The sequence below is a fragment of the Schistocerca americana genome, unplaced genomic scaffold (assembly GCF_021461395.2).
Source record: "Schistocerca americana isolate TAMUIC-IGC-003095 unplaced genomic scaffold, iqSchAmer2.1 HiC_scaffold_285, whole genome shotgun sequence".
Lineage (NCBI taxonomy): Eukaryota > Metazoa > Arthropoda > Insecta > Orthoptera > Acrididae > Schistocerca > Schistocerca americana.
In genome coordinates, this window is record NW_025726000.1 from 152,501 (window position 1) to 160,000 (window position 7,500).

At 52.9% G+C, this 7,500-nt stretch overlaps 3 non-coding genes across 3 annotated transcripts in view; all 3 read left to right on the forward strand.

The window, feature by feature from the left end:
• Window positions 1-4,699: 4,699 nt before the first annotated feature.
• LOC124578999 lies at window positions 4,700-6,609 on the forward strand. Its single transcript, XR_006972760.1, has one exon. It is a non-coding gene; the product is annotated as a small subunit ribosomal RNA (ribosomal RNA).
• Window positions 6,610-6,961: 352 nt separating this feature from the next.
• Window positions 6,962-7,116, forward strand: LOC124578986. The gene has a single exon (XR_006972748.1). It is a non-coding gene; the product is annotated as a 5.8S ribosomal RNA (ribosomal RNA).
• A 188-nt stretch (window positions 7,117-7,304) lies between these two features.
• The window catches only part of LOC124579012, a 4,222-nt gene continuing 4,026 nt past the window's right edge, over window positions 7,305-7,500 (forward strand). Inside the window, exon 1 of the ribosomal RNA XR_006972772.1 lies at window positions 7,305-7,500. This exon is cut by the window's right edge and continues 4,026 nt beyond it. This is a non-coding gene — a ribosomal RNA (large subunit ribosomal RNA).

Genomic DNA, 7,500 nt, shown 5'->3' on the forward strand with positions numbered 1-7,500 from the left:
GAAGAGTCTTCCTAGGCCATGACCCACCGGAAGGGCGCAGCGTCCCCCACCCCAGACATGTGACGTCACACTATCGGTATTGACGACTAGACTGATTCCTTATAATCATTTGCCATACACCGGTGGAAGCTGCCGAGACGAGTAACTACATAGCGGGCTCGCCGTGTCACTAATGTACAGAGATACAATAGTTTCGACTGGAACCGGATTAAACGTATACACGGCGCTGATTAGTAATAGATAGAGCCATCAGAATACAGATAATGTATACAACTGTCCGTATACATGCTGAAAGACTCTGCTCACAATCACACGTCAGCCAGACACTCTTATCACGCACTACTCTCTGCCTGTAACAGGCACACAGACAATATCTAAGCACCAGCATGGAACAACACCCAGTGCATCCTCTCTGCCACATTAGACAATCCACACTATCATAACCAGACCGGGAGGTCCACTCGGAAAACAGAATATCCCACCCTTCCGACAACCACCATTGCTCAGCTAAGCCACCAACACCCACACATGTCCTACACAGGGGTGCACCCAACATCACAATACTGCCTCCTGTCACACCACACAAACAATGGCACGAATGAAAGACACAGGTCTGCCACAAGCATGGAATCAGAGCGCCGCCTGTTATGAGCCAAAGGTGCACCCTGACGTGGCAAATCAGATGATGCCGCAGTCATTTACTTACGATAATCACAATCAACAAACCAGCCCCCCCCCCCCCCCCCCGAAAACACCTTTCCTTACAACAATGTGTGCCTTAACCTAACCCGTATTGTGCCTTAACCTAACCCGTATTGTGCCTTAACCTAACCCGTATTGTGCCTTAACCTAACCCATATTGCGCCTTAACCTAACCCATATTGCGCCTTAACCTAACCCATATTGCGCCTTAACCTAACCCATATTGCGCCTTAACCTAACCCATATTGTGCCTTAACCTAACCTATATTGTACCTTAACCTAACCCATATTGTACCTTAACCTAACCCATATTGTACCTTAACCTAACCTATATTGTACCTTAACCTAACCTATATTGTACCTTAACCTAACCTATATTGGGCCTTAACCTAACCTATATTGGGCCTTAACCTAACCTATATTGGGCCTTAACCTAACCTATATTGGGCCTTAACCTAACCTATATTGGGCCTTAACCTAACCTATATTGTACCTTAACCTAACCCATATTGTACCTTAACCTAACCTATATTGGGCCTTAACCTAACCTATATTGGGCCTTAACCTAACCTATATTGGGCCTTAACGTAACCCACGTTGCGCCTTAACGTAACCCACGTTGCGCCTTAACGTAACCCACGTTGCGCCTTAACGTAACCCACGTTGCGCCTTAACGTAACCCACGTTGCGCCTTAACGTAACCCACGTTGCGCCTTAACCTAACCCATATTGCGCCTTAACCTAACCCATATTGCGCCTTAACCTAACCCATATTGCGCCTTAACCTAACCCATATTGTACCTTAACCTAACCTATATTGTACCTTAACCTAACCTATATTGTACCTTAACCTAACCTATATTGGGCCTTAACCTAACCTATATTGGGCCTTAACCTAACCTATATTGGGCCTTAACCTAACCTATATTGGGCCTTAACCTAACCTATATTGGGCCTTAACGTAACCCACGTTGCGCCTTAACGTAACCCACGTTGCGCCTTAACGTAACCCACGTTGCGCCTTAACGTAACCCACGTTGCGCCTTAACGTAACCCACGTTGCGCCTTAACGTAACCCACGTTGCGCCTTAACCTAACCCATATTGCGCCTTAACCTAACCCATATTGCGCCTTAACCTAACCCATATTGCGCCTTAACCTAACCCATATTGTGCCTTAACCTAACCTATATTGTACCTTAACCTAACCCATATTGTACCTTAACCTAACCTATATTGTACCTTAACCTAACCTATATTGTACCTTAACCTAACCTATATTGTACCTTAACCTAACCCATATTGCGCCTTAACCTAACCCATATTGCGCCTTAACCTAACCCATATTGCGCCTTAACCTAACCCATATTGCGCCTTAACCTAACCCATATTGCGCCTTAACCTAACCCATATTGCGCCTTAACCTAACCCATATTGCGCCTTAACCTAACCCATATTGCGCCTTAACCTAACCCATATTGCGCCTTAACCTAACCCATATTGTACCTTAACCTAACCCATATTGTACCTTAACCTAACCTATATTGTACCTTAACCTAACCTATATTGTACCTTAACCTAACCTATATTGTACCTTAACCTAACCTATATTGGGCCTTAACCTAACCTATATTGGGCCTTAACCTAACCTATATTGGGCCTTAACCTAACCTATATTGGGCCTTAACCTAACCTATATTGGGCCTTAACGTAACCCACGTTGCGCCTTAACGTAACCCACGTTGCGCCTTAACGTAACCCACGTTGCGCCTTAACGTAACCCACGTTGCGCCTTAACGTAACCCACGTTGCGCCTTAACGTAACCCACGTTGCGCCTTAACGTAACCCACGTTGCGCCTTAACCCAACACACGTTGCGCCTTAACCCAACACACGTTGGGCCTTAACCCAACACACGTTGGGCCTTAACCCAACACACGTTGGGCCTTAACCCAACACACGTTGGGCCTTAACCCAACACACGTTGGGCCTTAACCCAACACACGTTGGGCCTTAACCCAACACACGTTGGGCCTTAACCCAACACACGTTGGGCCTTAACCCAACACACGTTGGGCCTTAACCCAACACACGTTGGGCCTTAACCCAACACACGTTGGGCCTTAACCCAACACACGTTGGGCCTTAACCCAACACACGTTGGGCCTTAACCCAACACACGTTGGGCCTTAACCCAACACACGTTGGGCCTTAACCCAACACACGTTGGGCCTTAACCCAACACACGTTGGGCCTTAACCCAACACACGTTGGGCCTTAACCCAACACACGTTGGGCCTTAACCTGCTCTGTAATTGTCATACGACGCGTTAAATTAGTGTGGTGTTGCCTAACTGCAACCCCCGCAATATAGTTTGCTACTCGCACTGCCTGGTCCCCAGAGTATCGCTTCATGTTAAACACCTTGCAGCTATACACTGTAATGCGGATGGCAGCAGGACGTACATGCTCAATGCCCTTCGCAGTTGTTCATTGGCATTTGCATGGCGAAGCACAGCCTACGTTGTGGTACGGCGTGTGTCAACTGTCCGCTGATGTTGTACGTCCAAATCACACACTGTACTGCACATTGGTCCTCATGTACTGAATGATACATCGTGGTACATGTGTGACCGTACCACGACTGCGCCAACAACGGCGAACCATACGGTCCAAATATTGTGCACTCAGCTACGTGTCGTCTCCCTATAAGAGCTGGATTGCAGTATGGTATGCCGTGGATGGCGATCAGCATGAGCCGTCTGTTGATGTAGTGGCGCGTGTTGTCAGACGTAGTCGTCTCTTCTCACACACCGTGATAGCATGGTGCACTGCGTTCCACATCTGCGACATGCGACAGAGGCCGGTTGACAGTCGTTCGCGCAATGGACATCGCATACGTACGGGGGCCACCTTCCACGTGTTCGCGAAGCGTGCACATGTTGTTGCGTGTATGTGGGCAGACATAGTGTGTCGTGACACCTGACACAGGCATGCAACAATCGTTGAATTTGCAAATGGCGATGGACGTCTACGTTTGCTGGTGACGTTACGCAAATGAACAACTGGTAAACGGTTGTGGTGCGGTTGTTCTCGCTAGAGGTGAATCAGTGATGGCGACGATCGGTTGAGCTACCAACCGGTTGTTTCAGCGATACCCACCATGCCCACGAACGTGAATGGCATGTGGGTGTGAAGCGATACGCGGCGGTGGCTGGGTGGGACCGTCCCCGGCCGGTGAGGGGGGGCCTCCCGGCGTGCTGGCCGCGCGGTGCGTGGGCGCACGCGCTACAGCCGGCTGGTGGGGGCGGCCAGTGGCAGGCGCGCCGGCCGACGGAGGCGGCAGGCGGCGCAGCTGCGCGCCGGCGCACCCTGCACGCGGCGCCGTGCGGCCAAAGTAGGTCCTCGCGGGCCCGGTGCGAAGCGCGGTGGACATCTGCAGTGTGCTGGTCCGATTGAGGACTGTGTGCGCTGAGGATGCGCCGCCGCCCGGCGCTCGGCGCCGCGACGCCGTCTGCTGCTCGGTCGCCTCTGCGGTTCTCGCAGGTGGTTTGTATCGCAGCTGTGCGGACGTGTTGGCGCGTGCGCTGTGCTGGGAGAGTTCGCTTCGGCACCCAAGTGGGGCTTTTGTCCTTCTGTGGCGCTGGCGTTGGAGCTGCCGGCCACCGTAGGTGGCGCGTGTTGTCTCCCGCCGGCAATGCCACGACAGCACGCTCCCGGGCCTCTGTCGGCAGCGGCAAGCTCAGTTGGGAGCACGGGTGGTCGCACCTAAAGCGTCTACTCGCCAAACTCCGGGCGATTGCGCCTCTCTCGAACCCGACCAAGTACTTAGGACGGCGCTGCGCGCCGCCGGGACCTGAGAGGGTTTCGAGGTGTATTGTGCAGGGGAGCTCAGCCTCCTCCTGTTTGCAGAATAATTGAGCGGACGCTTGCGTGTTCGCGCGGGCCCCCGGGACACACTCCCGGGCGGCCGGCTGCTCAGCTCTAGTTGACGCAGCTCCCTGGTTGATCCTGCCAGTAGTCATATGCTTGTCTCAAAGATTAAGCCATGCATGTCTCAGTACAAGCCGCATTAAGGTGAAACCGCGAATGGCTCATTAAATCAGTTATGGTTCCTTAGATCGTACCCACGTTACTTGGATAACTGTGGTAATTCTAGAGCTAATACATGCAAACAGAGTCCCGACCAGAGATGGAAGGGACGCTTTTATTAGATCAAAACCAATCGGTCGGCTCGTCCGGTCCGTTTGCCTTGGTGACTCTGAATAACTTTGGGCTGATCGCACGGTCCTCGTACCGGCGACGCATCTTTCAAATGTCTGCCTTATCAACTGTCGATGGTAGGTTCTGCGCCTACCATGGTTGTAACGGGTAACGGGGAATCAGGGTTCGATTCCGGAGAGGGAGCCTGAGAAACGGCTACCACATCCAAGGAAGGCAGCAGGCGCGCAAATTACCCACTCCCGGCACGGGGAGGTAGTGACGAAAAATAACGATACGGGACTCATCCGAGGCCCCGTAATCGGAATGAGTACACTTTAAATCCTTTAACGAGTATCTATTGGAGGGCAAGTCTGGTGCCAGCAGCCGCGGTAATTCCAGCTCCAATAGCGTATATTAAAGTTGTTGCGGTTAAAAAGCTCGTAGTTGGATTTGTGTCCCACGCTGTTGGTTCACCGCCCGTCGGTGTTTAACTGGCATGTATCGTGGGACGTCCTGCCGGTGGGGCGAGCTGAAGGCGTGCGACGCGCCTCGTGCGTGCTCGTGCGTCCCGAGGCGGACCCCGTTGCAATCCTACCAGGGTGCTCTTGAGTGAGTGTCTCGGTGGGCCGGCACGTTTACTTTGAACAAATTAGAGTGCTTAAAGCAGGCAAGCCCGCCTGAATACTGTGTGCATGGAATAATGGAATAGGACCTCGGTTCTATTTTGTTGGTTTTCGGAACCCGAGGTAATGATTAATAGGGACAGGCGGGGGCATTCGTATTGCGACGTTAGAGGTGAAATTCTTGGATCGTCGCAAGACGAACAGAAGCGAAAGCATTTGCCAAGTATGTTTTCATTAATCAAGAACGAAAGTTAGAGGTTCGAAGGCGATCAGATACCGCCCTAGTTCTAACCATAAACGATGCCAGCCAGCGATCCGCCGCAGTTCCTCCGATGACTCGGCGGGCAGCCTCCGGGAAACCAAAGCTTTTGGGTTCCGGGGGAAGTATGGTTGCAAAGCTGAAACTTAAAGGAATTGACGGAAGGGCACCACCAGGAGTGGAGCCTGCGGCTTAATTTGACTCAACACGGGAAACCTCACCAGGCCCGGACACCGGAAGGATTGACAGATTGATAGCTCTTTCTTGATTCGGTGGGTGGTGGTGCATGGCCGTTCTTAGTTGGTGGAGCGATTTGTCTGGTTAATTCCGATAACGAACGAGACTCTAGCCTGCTAACTAGTCGCGTGACATCCTTCGTGCTGTCAGCGATTACTTTTCTTCTTAGAGGGACAGGCGGCTTCTAGCCGCACGAGATTGAGCAATAACAGGTCTGTGATGCCCTTAGATGTTCTGGGCCGCACGCGCGCTACACTGAAGGAATCAGCGTGTCTTCCTAGGCCGAAAGGTCGGGGTAACCCGCTGAACCTCCTTCGTGCTAGGGATTGGGGCTTGCAATTGTTCCCCATGAACGAGGAATTCCCAGTAAGCGCGAGTCATAAGCTCGCGTTGATTACGTCCCTGCCCTTTGTACACACCGCCCGTCGCTACTACCGATTGAATGATTTAGTGAGGTCTTCGGACTGGTACGCGGCATTGACTCTGTCGTTGCCGATGCTACCGGAAAGATGACCAAACTTGATCATTTAGAGGAAGTAAAAGTCGTAACAAGGTTTCCGTAGGTGAACCTGCGGAAGGATCATTACCGACTAGACTGCATGTCTTTCGATGTGCGTGTCGTGTCGCGCAACACGCTACCTGTACGGCTCGCAGTAGCCGTGCGCCGCGTGCGGAACCACGCGTGCGTCTCAAAACTAACGCCAATGTTGTGTGGTACGAGCGCTGAAGCGCTGGAGCGGCTGGCCTGCGGCACCTGGCGCCTGGCGCCGGTTTTGAATGACTTTCGCCCGACTGCCTGTCCGCTCCGGTGTGGAGCCGTACGACGCCCATCGGCCGTGAGGCCGTTGGACACAGAACGCTTGAACAGGGGCCGCCACACGCCTACGTCCCGCCTATGCAACTGTCTTGAAAGAGACAGTGGAAACTCAGAAAAAGATCACCCAGGACGGTGGATCACTCGGCTCGTGGGTCGATGAAGAACGCAGCAAATTGCGCGTCGACATGTGAACTGCAGGACACATGAACATCGACGTTTCGAACGCACATTGCGGTCCATGGATTCCGTTCCCGGGCCACGTCTGGCTGAGGGTCGGCTACGTATACTGAAGCGCGCGGCGTTTGCCCCGCTTCGCAGACCTGGGAGCGTCGCGGCCGCCTGTGGGGCCGGCCGCGCCTCCTTAAACGTGCGATGCGCGCCCGTCGCCTGGCGGTTCGCATACCGGTACTTACTCGGTAGCGTGCACAGCCGGCTGGCGGTGTGGCGTGCGACACCTCGTGCAACGACCTCAGAGCAGGCGAGACTACCCGCTGAATTTAAGCATATTACTAAGCGGAGGAAAAGAAACTAACAAGGATTCCCCCAGTAGCGGCGAGCGAACAGGGAAGAGTCCAGCACCGAACCCCGCAGGCTGCCGCCTGTCGTGGCATGTGGTGTTTGGGAGGGTCCACTACCCCGACGCCTCGCGCCGAGCCCAAG